The 18,062-nt window shown below is 41.9% G+C and overlaps 1 long non-coding RNA gene across 1 annotated transcript in view; it reads right to left on the reverse strand.

The window, feature by feature from the left end:
• Positions 1–265: 265 nt before the first annotated feature.
• LOC137156361 (uncharacterized) overlaps positions 266–18,062 on the reverse strand; it is a 36,998-nt gene continuing 19,201 nt past the window's right edge. The window contains exon 3 of the long non-coding RNA XR_010920744.1: positions 266–665. This is a non-coding gene — a long non-coding RNA (uncharacterized lncRNA). The remainder of the gene's footprint in view (positions 666–18,062) is intronic.

The following is an 18,062-nucleotide window of genomic DNA, read 5'->3' on the forward strand; positions in this document are numbered from 1 at the left end:
AACATTATCTATGCATTTTTTTAATCATAATGTAGTACAGATGGTGGGCCATATCTTCATGTGGTGTAAATCAGCATCATACCAGTGAAATAAATAGGGTCACACCAACTGTGGCTGTGCTCCAGTTTTTTATTATACTTAATGTAACATGAATGCTTTTATTTTTAACTAGTGATTAGAGCAACCATTTTCTCACTGACTTTCATATTTTCTGTCAAAATCAGTGTTCTTCTTTCCGTTACGGTCTTTGCAGCAGCAATATCTTGATACCAGTGTACCACCTGGAATTAAACACCAGTATAGGCCTGTCTCAACTATATTAAAGATGCCTTTAGGTTCATAGTCTTTCACAACATCTGGGAAAGCTTGAATTACCTAGCAATCATCAACAAATTCATCAGTATCTTATTTCTCATCATGGTGTTACTGGAACTATCTTTCATCTCTCCAGCTACCCATTTACAGCAGTGAAATTTAAAAAGTCATAACACACATGCCAAATCGCTAGTTTTCTCCAGCAACAAGAGTCCTTGTCTTCAAGGCCAAGTAAACTAGTAAAGCATGGTTGTACATCTTCTTTCCTGTCCCCTGCAGATCCTTTCACAGACAGAGATGCAGTTGTTCCATGTTCTCCCACTACTTTCATCCTTGGTATTTTCTTAAATCTTCAAAATCAAATTCAGGTTTATATCCTTAGTATCAGTAACTGCTATCAGCATTTCTTAGTGATTTGGTATTATTTAGCGTCTTCGCTCCTTCCACTAGACTTACCGTTTGGCAAGTTCTCTTTCAATCACCACCTTATTTGTTTCACTGATGTTTCACTATATTCACATGTGGGTAACAACTAGGTAGAAACATACATAGATGCGCCTATTAGGGAAGAGTACATATCGCCCACTTAACTTTTTACTGTCCTGCAAATACTGGGCTCCCCTCACCAACATTTTGTATCTAATTGCCCCCTTTCAGCAGCAAGACATCAGACATACGTATAATAGTATTTTACTGGCATGATGTTTTTGGATGGAGGATAGTGGTGGCACAAGGTGTTTGCAAACCTCCGTCTTCAGGCTTGCCATCACTCAGCACAGCACTAAAAATGAGTGACCGGGTAAGGTATGTAGCCAAAGCAGCTGGGGGACATGTTAATGCAACACATCCACTTGCAGCCTCTGCCGGTAGGATTCTTCTGAAACCCCCAGCAGAGATTAAAGACAGCCCCTCTCAAAAGAATGCTAGGGGGTATTAGTGGAACCACCTCCTGCTCTACCTTCAGATATGAACCCATTTCCAGAGCTAACAGATCAAATATGCAGAGGGACAGATGCACTTCCCTATGCTAGTAGACATGAATCTAGATGACATATTACATATGTAATATAAACAACCAATGGCTATGTCTACACTGATGGGGCAAAGTCACCGCTGTCAGATTGACTTATCTGGATTGACTAAGCGGTCAGTGAAGACCCGCTCAGTCGATCCCGTCGGTGCAGTGCAGTGAAGACGGCACGCAGAAGAGCAGCACAGCAGTCGACGCGAGTTATGTAAGTTTTCTGCATAGTTTGTGTAACTCCCGTAGACTGCTGCAAATCGCCGGGGTAAGTGTAGACCAAGCCTATGATGTGTACTGGAGATGGGCCTTAGTACCAAAGTTTAAATACAGATCCAAACTCCCTCAAAGCTTGGGGATGTTCAAATTGGTGATTTCAGTTCAGGCCCATCTCTGGTGTGTACATAAAAGAGTAGCTGGTGTTCTATAGCATATCAGGAACCAGCTATATTTATAACGTATCACATATATCTAACCCCAGTTGTGTGCTGGGCAGACAACACCATCTCCAGAAATACGTGTCTACCCCTCGACCCACCTTAAAGACTAAGCAACCACCAAACAGTTTAATTAAATGACTCCTTCTGTTTTGTATCATGCTATTGTTTTGAGAAAGAGAGCCTATAGCTTTTATAATGTCCATCTTCCCCTTCCCCAAACACACAGTTTCCTGCTAATCATCCTGGAACACAGAGTGCTGGGCACTTAGACAGGATGTTTTTTTGCTAAAGCAGCCGAGCCAAGTCACAGGTCTCAACATTTACTTATGTTGAATTTCCAAGCACAAGAAAGTGGCTTGAACAGCTATTTTAGTACACTAATAGGAGCTGCTTATGGTCTAAAATAGCAATAGGTTATCTTCCAATTGAGGAAAGGCTGCTGTTGAGCCCATGGGGCCTATGTATTGAACTGCCAGACTCCAGGATAGTTGTAGAGCAGATGTTCAAGGGCATAGTAAGTCTCCCTTAACACAGACTGTGTCCTGAAAAGCACCTTTGGTAATACAAGGAATTAAACCAGTGTTCCTCAGCCTGGAAGCACCGGAGAACCATTTTGAAATCTCATGAAGTTACACAAAATAAATCCCTGTTTAACATTCCATTTATATGTTTGCATGGGGATCCTCAGTCATTGTGATGCAAGAACATCAGGTATTGGCACATTACCATGATGCAAACATGGCAGAACAACATCAGGAATGCCAGAAATACTCGGTGGCTCTCTACGCCTCCATTAATATACTGTCTCTTCCCCTTTCCCTGACTACTGGGTTTGGGCTAGCGTACTAGGTTTGAAAAGTACTTCTCTTGTCCTACCCCGTTAGCTGGTGTTGAATTACATAAACCTGCTGGATTCATAGTAACAGGAGCGGCTGATCAGTGTTACCTGTAACTATGCAAATGGTCACAATGCAAACATATAAATATAATTCCACAGCTCTGAGTTACCAATAAAGCCAGATGCCAGGAAGGAAGATGAATTTGGACAGTAACTCGGAGCATGTGTAATGTGCTGAGCACAGGGTAAGGACTCCGCCCATTCACAGGAAGGGTTGTATTTTCCTTTTTCCCTATTCCTTAATCCATTCTTGGACATTTGGAAGATTGGAAGGGTTCCTCACAGCCCCCCATTTACTTTCCTAGCACTCCTCTTAGGCACTGCATAGAGCACTCTCGTAATTGGCGCTCCAGTTGCACTCCCCAAGATTAGGCAGAACAGGAAGAAAGGAATAACAGTCCTTCCTGGTGATTCTACAACAGCTGAATGCAGAACCTAAAAAGCCCAGGCTGAGTCTTCAGGGCATCTATAGCCACAAAGTACAATGGGCTTAGGTTTAAGCCAAGAATTATACAGGTCATGACTAAAGCACAGTTCTGGGACAGACTCTTCTACCTTAGGACATGTATGTTCAATGAAGTCATTAGTCACAGGACAGTTTCACGTCAGGCCAACTCTTGAACCCCAGTGCCCTCGCAATGTGGAACCTTCCGGACTCCTGAAGTTCATCTGGGCTCCACAGCCATTGATCCTGACAAGGGGCCACTCATGTACTACACAGTCCTTACCCAGTTGTCCAATCTTTCTCTTTCCTCAGAAGTTAAGTCGGTGTCTCTGCCCCACAATGGCTCTATATGGCTGCTGGACCCACAGAGGCAATGCCTCACTAATGTGGGGAGAAGCAGTTTCCTCCCTGCTTAGGCAACATCTGGATACAAGCTGAATGGGCCAATAATTCAGCCCATAGGAATCTATCAAATGGGACTATCACCCAGGGAGGTGAGATCAGAGACCACAGTGGTTGAAGACAACAATCTGAATTGAGGAAAAGGGACAGAATCTCTGTTCAGGAATAGTTTTAGTCCTTGCACCTTCACACTCATTACTGGGGTCAGTGAAAAAGTCTCTGGGATTTAAACAAGAAAAATTATCCTTGCAAGCACCATACATAAACATATCTAAACAACTTCCCTACAACCCTAAAAAGAGAGCGTATGCACACTGCCTATTGAACAATGCTAAGATCCAAGAGCATATGATACCAATGCTCTGCACTCTCTGTTCACCATAAGATCCCTGAATGTCCATCTCTAACCTCTATGGCCCTCAGTAGACTGGGGCCAGGCTAACTGAAATCCCACCTCTTGATCTGCAACCCGCCAAGGCAACTGTGCTCATCAAGAACATGGAAACTATCCATGGCCTCAGTAACACTTAAAGGAAGGTTAAAGGTCTTGTGGTTAAAGAAATGGTGTGGGACTCAGAAGAGCTAGGTTCAGTTCTTTACTCTGCTACAGACTTCCTATGTGACCTTAGATAAATCAATCTCTCCATAGCTCAGTTCCCCATCCGTAAAATGCTGCTCCTTTCCTCCACCCCTTTGACTATTTAGATTGTAAGCTCTTTGGGGCAGGGACTGTCTCTTGCTATGTGTTTACATAGTGTCTAGGTCAACAGAGCTTCTGTCTCAGTGGGGGCCCCTTGGCAGTACTGTCAGTAAAGGATCTGAGAGTAAGGCATTCTTGTTGCAGAGCTGTGGAAGGCCCCATTGGAGATCAGAATACGCTCTAGAGAGACCATTTTTCATCCCCGATCACTTTTCACAGAAGCCTCCCCAGATTTATAGAAACTGGAGAAGAACAGAGAGGTGGTGGTAGGAGGAGGAAAGAAATAAAATGTCAAATTAAAATATAAGGAGCTAAATCCAATCACAGTTCTAGCAACGCTTGCTTCTGAGCATATTTTTATGCTTCTGTTACACACTGGATTTTGACACTCGGATACTCTGCTGATTGAAGCTCTATAAATACCTAAAACAGATAGATTAACTAGATTAAATAGATAGACAATTTTTTTCTAAGTGTAGCAGTCTGTAAATGCTGTCATTCGACACTGAGGGACTTTCATGCTAGAGACCCTAAAGGTCACTATCCATATTGTTCTTCCCAGGCACGCTACAGTGTATCTCCCAAAAGCCATATGGGAGAGGTACTTCTTCACAGCTGCAGAGGAAACTGCTTTGCAGAACAGAAAACAGCAGAAATCAGACCAGGCTCTAGTCAGAGTTGAAAGGAAAATGCATGCAAAATTTAAACTGTGGATTTAAAAATCTCATTTTAAAAATATGTTCATAAAGCTCCAAGCTCTTGAAAATATTCTAATTGTCAGAATCAAGCTGTTACAATTACATTTCACAGACCACACAATCAACAAAAGCAACAAAAGGAACTGTCTCTTGAAGTAAACGTAGCATTAAAAAGAGAGAGAGAGAGAGAGAGAGAGAGAGAGAGAGCACAAGAGTTCCTTTAGTTGAATTTTGTTTTGTTCCTTACATAAGTTTTGGTGCTGTAAAATGTGGCACGTTTTGTACTGTATGTTCCCTCAGAAAGCCAAACAGAAACTTGTCATCATGGTTTTGAGAGCACAAGGCCTCTCCTTTCTCATGTTTCAACTAAACAGCCTCCACTTGGGCTGAGGAACGTATCATATATCATAAATCACTCTCTGATAGATATTTGGCAGCCAGTCAGCACCCCAGGCTATGCAACATACAGTATGGAACATTTTTAAGGTGGAATCTAGATTTTGTAATTTAAAGACTTAATAGAATCTCAGAACATTTTACTACTTTCTGTTACACCAAAAAATAGCCAAGAAAGCAGAATTGTCCATATGGTTTAGGTTCTCAATAACACATACACAAAATAAGCCACAGAATATAAACCTGCAGGGGTTGTTCAGTAGAATGCAAATGAAAGAAGAAATTAGGGAACATGATCACAGCTAACCCCCAAAACAGTCCAGTAGCAAGGAACGTCTAGAATCTGATTTTTGTCTACCAGCGATTTTAACTCTTTCATTACCTCTGAGGTCAATTCACTCTCCAAACACATATGAACCAAAGTCAGGTATAGGAAATCAAAACCAGATTTTTTTTGCTTCCAGTGCACAAGCACAGCGTACGTTATAACATTCTGCCACGTCACATCACCTAATGCTAAGTCCCAACATTAAAACCAGAAAAGTTTTCTATGTATCCAATACCTTGGAGCCAGATTTTGGTTGCCTTTTTAAAGAAATATTTTAGCCAATTTTTTTCAGCCTGCAGATTATTTAATGCCCTCCCTCCATCAGCTTCCTCCCCTACACCTTGTTTTTCACAAATACAAACCATGATAATTAACCCCTTCGCTGCAATGTCTCCTTGGCCCACTCCACTCCATGTCCTTCAGCACAACTCCATTAATTTTAGTGTAGTGGCAGCTGCTAGAAAGCATAAAGTAAGTCCCAAGGTCATGCAAGAACCGCTTCACTGAGCTTACATATTGTGTCTAGGGGCACTTATGGGTTAATATCATGTTTTCTGGTCATGTCTTAGCATTCTCAGTTCACTTAGACTGAGCAGTTCTTGCAAGGGCTAAATGAAAACTGGGGGAAATGCAAAGCATGTGGCATGGGGGTTGGGTTTTCAAAAGCAGAGATGCATGAAGAACAAAAGAAAGCAACTGAACAAAATCACAGTAAGTTCAGATGAAAATACATATTAATTTTTACAAATTAATTGAGATTTTAAAGCAGTATAAAACTTTAAACATTTATAGTTTGATTTAAGCTCCCATCTCATTGACCTTGGAGACTGAAAATCAAAGTACTCTAAAATAGAAGGGATATTTTCCAATAGGATTGCGTCTCCTTTGTTTACTCACATTGTGTTTTGCAATTGTTTACTTTATTAATAATTTTTTATATTCCTCTCATTTTATTCAGCTTCTACTATACCTAAATCAGTCATGTTGTCTTGACTAAAATGCTGCAGTTTGCATGCCTAAATCCAGCCAAAGGCTGACCATCTATTTTAAAAATCAAGGAAAAAGTATCCTTCCACTACTGTGTTTGAAATACTGAAAACCAAAAACAAACATTTTGCATTCAAGTTCCCTGTGCATTGCTCTTCTGAAATTAAGCAGAACAATTTTGACAGACAACTCCACAAGTATATTTCTAAAATGGCCAATATGATAGCATGAGACAGAAGTGTTACTAATTATTTTTTAAATGTTCAGCACTGTAGTCCTCAGTCTGAATATCATCAGGTGAATGTGACTGAAAAGTCATTCAGAATGTTTTAGGGAAAATTTACTTTCAGTCTTTTTGCTCTAATTTTATTTCAGAGAGATTGTTCTCTGCAGAGCAAGACCATTGCGTAACTTGTCAGGAGTTTAAAAGCCATTGATAGCTACCGTGCTTGCAATTCCTTCAATCCACAACCTATTTGATTAGCACCCTATTCAAGGGTTAACAATTCTGCCACTTGCAGATGCACACACACACACACACACACACACACACACACACACACACACACATAGGTGCATGCAAGTAGGAGGGGCTGTAACTGATATTATTAAGATTGCATAATAGTGTCCATTCTACTTCTCTCTTCAGTCACACAGATCTACCTGAAACTTTCCTGAAAACATTCACCTTCAGGCAACGACCAATCCTAGAAAAATCAAATCCCCTAAAAATAAAAAAGTGACTTTTCAGACTATTTTTTCCCCAGGTTTTGGCTTGCCTGAAGGTGAATATGTATATATTATTTATTAGGACAGCCAAACCATCCTCAGCCTCCTGTGAAGGAATACAGGTCCTTAGGATTAGCCTCTAGGCATTTAAAGTTGTAGAAAAGAGAAGTATGAAGTAGTTATTCACCTTTGCAGTAACTATGGTTCTTCAAACTGTGTCCCCCTATAGGTGCTCCACTGTTGGTATGCATGTACCCTTGATTAGAGGTTTTCATTAGCAGTGTCCGTTTGGCCTGCACATGCGCCACTGGTATCCTCATGCCCCACGCTGAAACCATAGCAGGCTGCACAGGCAAATCACTCCCCTCAGTTCCTTCTGCACCACCAAGTCTCAGAAGAAACTCTGAAGCAGAGGGGAAGGAGGGCAGGTAGTGAAGCATCCATAGGTGGGACACATCTCAAAGAACCACAGTTACAGCACAGGGTAAGCAACCTCTTCTTTTTCTTCGACTAGTGTTCCTATGGGTGCCCCACTTTTGGTGACTCCCAAGCAGCATCCTCAGTAGGGGGAGGGGGCTTTGGCACGGAGTCCATCACAGAAGAGAGAAGCACATTGCCAACTGCAGCATCAAATTTGGAAACATCGATCAGGGCCTAGTGTCTAGAGGATGTATGTATCAAAGACCAGGTAGCAGCTCTGCAGATTTCTAGAATGGGATCATTTTTAAGGAGAGCCACAGATATGGATTGTGATCTAGTCGAGTGTGCCGAAATGCTGACAGGGGATGGAACGTTGACCATCTGGTAGCAAGCTATAATACATTCAGAAATCCGTTTAGAGAGTCTCTGGATAGAAATGGCTGAACTCTTAGATCTGTCTGCAATTGAAAGAGATAGTCTACTAGATTTATGAAATGGTTTAGTTCTACCCAGATAGAAGGATAATGCCCTCCTGACATCTACAGTGTGGAGGACAGTCTCCCAGTTGAAAGTATGTGGTTTTGGGGAAAAAACCGGCAGGTATATGGTCTGATTCAGGTGGAATTCATAAGTTACTTTAGGAGGGATCCAGTGCTGTAGCCATAAGGACACCTTATTCTCGTGGAATGTTGTAAAAAGGGGTGGAGGGGCATCTGTCATTAAGGCCCCAATCTCTCTGACTCTGAAGGCTGAGGTAATCACCACTAAGAAGGCTGTTTTCTTTGATGAATTCAGTAGGAAGCTGTTTCAAATGGGGTTGTTGTGAGGCTTTTGAAAACCAATTTCAGATCCCAAGCAAGAGTAGAAACCTTTATCTGTGGGAAGAGATTCCCCAAGTTTTTTATAAATCTCACCATTGGGAGTGAGTCAACAGAGAGAAGCACTTGATAGCATTATGAAAGCCTGTTAGGGCCACCCGATGACCTTTGATGGAACTGAGGGACAATCCAGATTTCTTAAGCTGCAGTAGATACTCCAGAACAAGAGCAAGTAGGCAAGTTCAGGAGCAGTGCTGTGGAGTTCAGACCAACAGCCAAATCATGGATACTTCTGGAGGTAAGTGGTTCCAGCAGAAACTTTTCTACGATTTAATAGTATGTGTTGTACGTCTTCAGAGCAGGATGCCTCTAGCCCTGCAAACCACCCAGGAACCATGTCTTGAGGCAATGAATGTAGAAGCTGAGATGTGGCTGGTGTCCTGGGAAAGAAGTTGAGGCATGATTGGGAGATGTATCAGAGGACAGAGAGCAAGGTGAAACAACTAACAGAATGATGCTTGCCTTGACCACATCATAGTTATCAGTATGACTCTGGCCCTGTCTTGCTTGATCTTATTTATTACCTTGAGGATAACGGATCTCAGAGAGAAGGCATAAAACTGACTGTCTGTACAAGGCAGGAAGAAGGCATCCCCTAGTGAATAACAGTCTAAACCTTCCTTTGAGCAAAATATTTTTGTTTGTGGTTGTGGCAAATAGGTCTACTTCTCAAAATCTTTCAGACATGGGGGTTTCCAGTAGAACCTGGGAATCCAAACCCAACTCGTATTCTTGAGAGAAGCACCTGCTAAATGTGTCGGCCATGGCATTCTACATGCCAAGCACATACGTTGCTGAGATCCTTATGTGATGTTTTATGTAGCAATTCCACAACGTTATTGCTTCGGCGCATATGGAATGGGATCTCATCCCTCACTGCCCTTTGATATAAAATCTATAGGACACATTATCTGTCATGTCTTTGATAGATCTGTGTCTGATGAGAGAAAGGAAGAGAAGACAGGCAATTCTGACTGCTCTGAGCTCCAAAAGGCTGATATGGAGGGTGCTCTCTTGAGGTGACCATCTTCCCCGTGCTGTCAGGGAGCCAAGGTGCGCCCCTCAGCTCAACAGAGATGCATCTGTGGTTACCATCACTGTTGGTGCCGGTTGGAGGTAGGGGACCCCACCTCTACATTGATATAAATCATCCACCAATCTAGGGAATGCTTCTCTCACTGGGGAATCGACACTTGCTCAACTAGACGGCATCTGTTTGTCAAGTAAGCTTTCTGCATGAGCCCTGAAAAAAGAGGAGGTATAACCTTTCATGCTTAGTCATGAAAGAGCAAGTGGCCACGTGACCCAGAAGTTGAAGGTAGTTTCTGACTGAGACCTGGGGGCAGTCTTGAATTGTTTTGATGAGGCTCAATAATGTCCAGAACCTGTCCATGGGAAGAGATGCCCTGGATGTCAGGGAATCCAGACACACCCCTATGATTTGTACATTCCGAGTGGGAGTTAATGGGGATATTTTTCTATGTCCAGTTGGAGGTCTAGATCCAAAAACAGGTAAAGCGCTGTGCTTGTGGCAGACAACACCCCTTGGTAGGTCAAGGTACTGGAATACTACTGTACCCTGATGACACAGATGAGCCCCACTACTGATAGAACCTTTGAGAATACTTGTGGAGCTGAGGAGACGCTGAAGCGGAGCACTCCATACTGGAAATGTTCCTGTCTTACCACAAATCGGATGAGTCTCTTGTGAGACGGGGGCATACCTATATGGAAGTACATGGGTGTCCTGGAGATCAAGGTCTGAAAACCAATCACCTGCATCTAAAGAAAGAATTATAGCTGCCAGGGAGTCACTGTCCTGAATTTCTGTGGTCTCATGAATCTGTTTGGAAGTCTGAGATCTAGAATTGGTCTCCATCCTCTGCTCTTCTTTGGTACAAAGAAATAGTTTGAATAGAAATCCTTTCCCTTGTATCGAGCAGATACTGATCCCATTGCTTCTAAACAAAGAAGGATGCTTATTTTCTGCCTTAGCAGGGGGCTCATGAGAGGGGTTCTTGAAGCGGGACAAGGAAGGGGAATGAGGAGGAAGGGAGGTAAAGTGGATGGTGTAGCCTGATGATATTACTTCCAGCACCCATTTGTCTAAGGTGAACTCCAATGCAGGCTGGAAATGGGAGAGTCAGTGTCGAAATGGGGGAAGGAGGTGAGAACAATGAACAGAGGGGGGAAATTCTAGCACTCCACTGTCCCATTAGAACTGGCTCTTCCATACTGATACCTGTTATGGAGCCACATCAGATAGATCAGAGGGTCTCTTTCTCTGGAACCTGTGCCTTTTCTTGGGGGGTTCCATAGGTCTCTGAAATCCAAAGAATTGTTCAGGGTGGGATCTCTGAGCCATTTGTGATCAGCTGAACTTCCATTTGTTTGCAGGAGTATAAATGCCTAAAAAGTGTGGCCCTGAAATCTTTAAGGATATGTAAATGACTGGTCAGTGTTTTTTTACAAACAACTTCCACCCATCAAATGGGAGATCCTCAACCATATTTTGAACTTCCCTGAGGAAACCAGACAGTTGCAGCTAGGAAGCCCAGTGCATCACCACTGCTGTAGAGCTAGAAAGGGCCAGGGTGTCTGCAGTATCGAGCATGGCGTGCAAAGACGTTCTTGCCAGCAACTGTCCCACAGCAATGCTGACTTTGAATTGTTCTCTTTGATCTGGAAGAAGGTGCTCAATAAACAACCCAAATTTCATGTAGTTGGTAAAGTTGTACTTGGTCATCAATGCTTGCTAATTTGCCTTATGGAATTGCAGCATAGCTGATGAGTAGGCCTTTCTTCCCATTTTTGTCTCAGGCATGTGGGGTGGATTTATAACGGTGTTGCTTTGCCCCATTCATTCACCACATGAATGACTAGAGAACTGTGAGGTGGATAGGAGACGAGGAATTCAGAGTCCTTGGAGAGGACAAATATTTTTGTTGGCTCTCTTAGAAGTGGGTGTCCCTGCACCCAGTGTTTGCCAGATGGTTCTAGCAGGTGTCAGTAAAGCCTCATTAGTAGGGAGGACAACACTAGATGGTGTCACAGAGTGCAGAATTTCCAATAGGTTGTGTTGGGGATCTCTGACCTCCTCAAGAGGTATTTGCAGAGAGTCCGCCACCCACATAACAAGGTCCTGGAACAGGTAAAAATCCATCAGATGGAGAGGAAGACATCAGAGCTTCATCCAGCGAAAAGGATAAGACGTGGTTTGAGGTGTGGCACCCATGTCCATCCTGGACTCCTGCTCCTCACATTTCCTCCTGGTGTAGAGGAGAAGTTTGGCTTTCCCTGCCATCCCACTGGGATAGGGTCAGAGCCATAGATAACTGCCGAAGGTAGGATGCCTAGGGATCCCAATATGACCACTGAGGCCCATGGGGGGAAGCGACTGGCATCCAGGATTGCTCCCACCAGGGGTTATGAGGTCCTGGAGCATCTTCCCTGCCCCTTTGGTAGAGTAAGTTAGTGTAAGGGTGTACCAGAGAACACTGCACTGAAATGGAAGAAGAAGAGGGAAGATCATAATCATCATTATCCTCTTCTTCTAGCGAGGAGCTCCCAGAGAATAGGAGGGCAATGGTACCAAGGATGTAAACGGATCTGGTGACTGACAGGTTCTTGGTACCAAGACATGCTTGGTACTTGCTAATAATGGAGACTCTGGTTCAGCAATCATTGCCAATTCTCTGTGGTATTTGAAGTCTTGTGATATTGAATGGCATTGCAGTATCAACAGTTGATGCAGTACTGATAGTTGTTGTGGTAGCGAGTGTTTGCCCTTATCTAACGGTACCGGAGCCTTAGGGTGCTTCCAGGCTGGTACCAAGGAGGTCGAAGGCTTACACAGTACTGCGGCACTTGATAAGGGCACTGAGAGTGGGGTCCAAGATAATGGTAGTGGTCCTCTATTTTTGGTACCGTCTCCAGCTGATGGTACTAGGGTTTTTCCAGAGCCCTACTTGGTCTTAGAGCTGTGACATTTTCCCACGTTCCCCATCCTGCAGAAGCCTTCCCACCTACAATACTGAGCCTCGAGGAAGACCTCTCAGAGGCCATAGATCTGGTTGACAGAGGCATTTTTTGAGGGACAATCCCTGGGAGAGGAACCAGAGTACCTCTTTTGAGAAGATTTGGAGGAGGGCTCAAGGATTTCTTCTTCCTAGAAGAATATTGTGCTAAGGTGGGAGGGGTGCTTGAAACTCCTGGAGACTAACATCCATGGGATCCTGACCTGGTTCTGAAGTGGGGCAGAGGGAATGCTTCATCATGAGGAATTGACATTTGACCTCTTGTTCTGCCAAGACCTAGATTTCAGGGTTAGACAGAAGTTGCACTTCTGGAGTGTCAATCACTGACCTGGATGTCTTCTTTACATGAGAGGAAGCATTTGAACCTTGGTGAACTGGGCATGCCCTTTACAGGAAGAATTATCCGAGAGGGAAAACATGTCTCTAAAAAAAACAAAACACATTTTCAACAAACAACTATTAAATTAACTACAACTATCTAGAAGCTCCAAAACCACCAAGGTAGGCAAGAAGCTGACACGCTAATGTCATCTCAGGCCAAGGCGGTTGAGAAGTAACTGAGGGGACACTCCACCTGTACAGTGTTATATAGTCTTGGAGCAGGGCACAAGGATCTCAATACCACATGCACAGGCTAAACAGATATTGCTAATAAAAATCTCCGATCGAGGGTGTGTGGGGCACACACGCATAAAGAGTGGAGTACCCATAGGGATACTACTTGAAAAGGTAGTTTGTTGTATTATTTGAGAAGTATTACATGAATATGTAATTAAGATTCTATCATACTGCATACACACAGGAGGCAGAGTTCGGAAGCTATTCCTAAATCTTAACTTTACATTCCTAGGCTTCTGAGAGCTGGACTGTGCAAACTTAACATTTCATGAATGTAGTTTGTTTTGTAGGATATACATTTATAGATTAGGCAGCACAACAGCAGGTAGAGCATGGAAGACAGAGTATTATCATTCAGTTTTTGAACTTGACCATGGGACCTAAGCCAAAGCCCATTGAGGTCAATGGAATGACTCCTTATTGACTTCAATGGGCTTTGGATCAGATCCCTATTGAAAAGCTTCCTCCCCCCTCTAAGAGACACCGAATCTATTTCCTAAAGTCTTAGCCATTTTTACTCAACTTCCTCCCTTGCTTAGATACTATATCAGCAGTTATTTATGAGGGAAAGGGACTCAAATCTTACTTATTAGAACTGGTGACCCATAATAAAAAATGTTACTCACAAATTATACACATAGAGTTTGTTGGGGGCAGAGTGCAACTCCCACTGAAGTCAACTGGAGCCTTTGTTGGTATCTGCCAGAAGTGAAAATTAACTGGCAGCATCCTTGAAGCTCACTCCCTCCTTTGTATCTGTCTGCTGATCTCTCTTGCAGCACTTCTCCCAGCAGCCAGTGAAATAGCTAGTAGTGGGAGCAACAAATGCAGTAGGCTGATACATACCCACTCAGGGAGTAGCAAGTGGGTTTCACCAAACATCAGCAGATGTGGTAAATAGACAAACGGTGTGGAGGAAAGGCACAGTGACATCAGAGACTTTGGGCATGGTGGGGTAAGTAAAGGGTGGCAAAGGTTGGAAAGGACATTTTGATTAGATAGGTTGCTTAGCAGGATGTGGAAAGGGATCATTTCAAATCTGTGAAGCGTTGGCTTGCTTTGAATGTGGGTTTGGGATTGTTATTCTCTTGCTAGAACCTCGTTGTCACACCTAATATATATGAGTAAGGCCCGGTGGGGGGTGGGGTGTTAAACTAATTTTTACTGAAGATTTCCTGGGTTTTAAAAAAAAGCTGTTATGCAGTTTTTACTGATTTTTCCCCAAATTTTGGACAACTCAGTTACATTAAACGTTGGTTATATTAAGAAAATCCAGTCCATTACATTAGACTAACATTGTTAACACATCTACCTAAGTGTTAATCTGAGGCTGTCTGTTAAATTAAGGCAATGTAGCAGAAGATGCATACAGGTACACACTGTTTAAGCACAGTTCATGAAAGAAACCACAACATTAAACTGTGTTTACTTCCAGTTTTCTATCTGTTTTTTTCTGTTCTCCCATCCCCCAGTAGTAACCCAGAAAAGTGTGAAATTAACTTTTGCACCAATTTTCATCTATTTTTAAATATTTTGTAACAAACTGAAAAATTCCCAGGAAATAGTAAACAAAATTAAAAATGAAAATGAAGAGCTTGCACATGAGTTACTCATACTTTTTTTTGTTTGTTATCCAAAAGGATAGCATTGCCCCATTGAGCTAACCCAATGTATGGTAAGTCAAATCAGACCAGTTTCACTATCAAGAACTATCAATCAAATGAAGTCTGATCCAAATGGAAATACTCCCATTTACTTCAATGGACTTTGGATGAAGCCTTTGGTGTATTGTCTCTCTCTCTGAGAGGAAAGGTAAAAAGTATATACTACATATTAAAAGATACTTCAAGAATGAAAAAAAAAAAAAAAAAACCAATCCAGGAAAGGTCTTGTGCATCTCCGGTTCTTTATATTTGGTTCTAAGAATGTTCACCAGATGCAAAAGGATGGGTAGAATGAAGTAAATATTTCAAAATGTCTTGTTGGATGGACATATAGGAATCAATGCTAAGATTCTTGTGACTCTGCATTATGATGTCTTCTGTAACATACTAAGAAAACACAGGAGGTCAAATTAATTTCTGGTGTAATTCTGCTGAAGTCAATGGAAAGTCAATGGAGCTTCACCAGAGATGGATTTGCTCAGAAGTTAGGCATCCCAAAACCTCTCACTAGAGTACTGGTACAGAGAAAATTAAATGAGCCAGACCATGAACCGACTACTTCCCAATTTGGACAGCACATTAGCCTGCAATTATTAGATTGTAAACTCTTTGGGGTTGAGGGAAGCATTATTTTGTTCTGTGTTTTTATAGGACCTAGTCAATGGAGTCCTGATCTATATATAACTGGGGCACTCCTATGTACTGCCACAGTATTCATAAGTAATAATTATAAGGAATTATAGGTGAGGAAAGAACAGAAATGTAAAAACTATGCATCCAATTTTAAAGCAGTAAATTTTTCTAGTACTACTACTTTAGGAAAGGCTGGGGTGATCCACAAAAGGAAAAGTTTTAAGTATTTTCTAAACTTCACTGCTTGTCTGCTACCTCTTCTTGGGAGAGTCAAAAGCCCCAGTGACTTCAGCAAGCCCTTCTCCTGATCATGAGGTACATTCATTCAGTTGGGAGCAGAAACAATGCCATGTGGCCAATCGCAACTTAGCTCAGCATTTGTATAATGAGAATCAAATATTTGCAATGAAGTGTTCATGATCAACTTACAGAATGTAAAAAATAATTTACGGAGAGGGAAATAGTAAATTTGAACAACAAATGAATGTGAACAAATAGATGTCCTCAGACAATCTGGGAGCAGAAAGAGACACTAAAGGTCAGAGTTTTAAAGGTATTTAGGTGCCTAAAAAATGAAGACTGGCAACAAATGGGATTTTTAGACGTGCCTAGGTGCCAATCTGCATCTTTTGGCCCCTAAAATACCTGTAAAAAAATCTGACCCTGAGGCTGGAATTTTCAAAGGAGGCTAAGGAATCAGGTACCCAATCCTCTTGAAATTCAACAAGAGCTAGACACCTAACTCTTCGACTCCTTTGAAAGTCCCAGTGTAATCTACTGAGTGATTTGTTAATTGGAAGTGATGCGTTCCGCTGTATCACCCACTCCTAAACTGAAAAAGAGCCAAGAAGATACTAAGTTGCCCGTGTAAATATTCAGCTCTTGAGCAAGCCTTTGGGGACTGTTGCTGAAAGTAATAAAATAAAATCATCAGGCTCAGTACAAATGAATGTACTGTAATTATGAACTCTGAATTTTGATTAAGGATCCCATTTAGCTTTAATTCCTTTTTTCCCTTCACATAATGTCTAATCAGAAAAGCCCAAAAATATATCCATGAGAGAGAGAGAGAGACAGAGAGAATGTTTATTACTGGAACAGTTATTCAAAGTGCTAAATATCATCTTCTTTGTCGCCTAAATAGCAGCCTTGTTGGCTAAAATAGAATTGATTTTTAATTGCTTCAGTATTAATTATAAAATAGAATGTGTAAAAGGAGGACACTGTCAGACTAATAAGAGTTCTGAGCTGTGCTAATATCTGGTATAATTCATTAGCCATACTTTGAATTATTAAACAAAAATAGTAACAACACACTTCCAAATAGTGAGGCTATATTGGGATCTCCCATGCTCTTCCTCAGGTCCTGGAAGGAACAGAGTCTTTGGCCTTGTTTCGCACAATGCATCAAAGACAGAAGGGTAAACATGCTACCTGTTAGGAGAAACTACTTGTACATTTGCTTCAATGCCGTAAATTGGCCATGAGCGATTCCAGAACCTGACATATTTATGCAAGGTATCAAATGCAGAACTAAAGTTTTAGTGTTTCTTGAGTAACCCTAAACCAGTGTTCTCTTTACTCATCTTCACAGCGTGGATTCCAGCCAACTGCATTCCAAGCAGTGGGAACACTTGCTACAAGATGCTATTTACACATCATGATGAAGGACATTGGAATCCTGTACAATCATAAGATGGACAAGAACACAAGACAAAGAAAGAAGGAAAAAAAAACAGAAAATCTTAATGGCAGAACAACAATTTATCTCAGTGGAGGTTTAACTGGGCAAGGTCTTAATAAGAAGGTGGTTCTAGCAAGTTATTATCTTTAAAAAGAAAGGCACATGGAAGTTGGCCTTGCTGGAGATGGAGTTTGAGGTGCCAGTGTTTTTAGTAAGGGGATCTGTGGATGTACCAAACTATAGACTGTAGTGCTTCAGGGAATGACTGTTGCACAGGACGTGGAGAATCTGAATGCACCCCCATATTTGGGAGTATTCTACTCACTCTGGAATTCCTGTAACAGCGTTAACAGCAACTAGCTATGGCTCCTTTTGTTTTACTGAAGATGAGGCTCAACTAACTAAGCTGTTCCCCCGTATTGTTACAGATCCCTTTCTTAAATCCAACTACTGAACGAACTTTTCTAAACTATAGTATAAGGAGACTAAACATGGATTCTTCTGTTTTTGGAATTTGACCATGGCCTTAAAAAGCTCAGCAAATTGTAAGTACTTCCAGAAATCTGGACTGTTAGATTTTTGAAGACCAGTCTTGGATGTGCTAAGTAATTTTGCCCACTAGGTCTACTTCTAAAATGAGAGATTAAATCTCTCACCATCACTCTCTGCACCGTTTTCCTCCAAAAACCAGCACTTCTATGAATGGAACCAGTTTTGAACAATGCTGATTGACCCCCTAGCATAACCCATTCTTAAAAGAACCATCTTC

This window comes from Emydura macquarii, unplaced genomic scaffold (assembly GCF_026122565.2).
Source record: "Emydura macquarii macquarii isolate MOO-44397 ecotype Brisbane River unplaced genomic scaffold, CSIRO-AGI_Emac_v2 contig_1451, whole genome shotgun sequence".
Lineage (NCBI taxonomy): Eukaryota > Metazoa > Chordata > Testudines > Chelidae > Emydura > Emydura macquarii.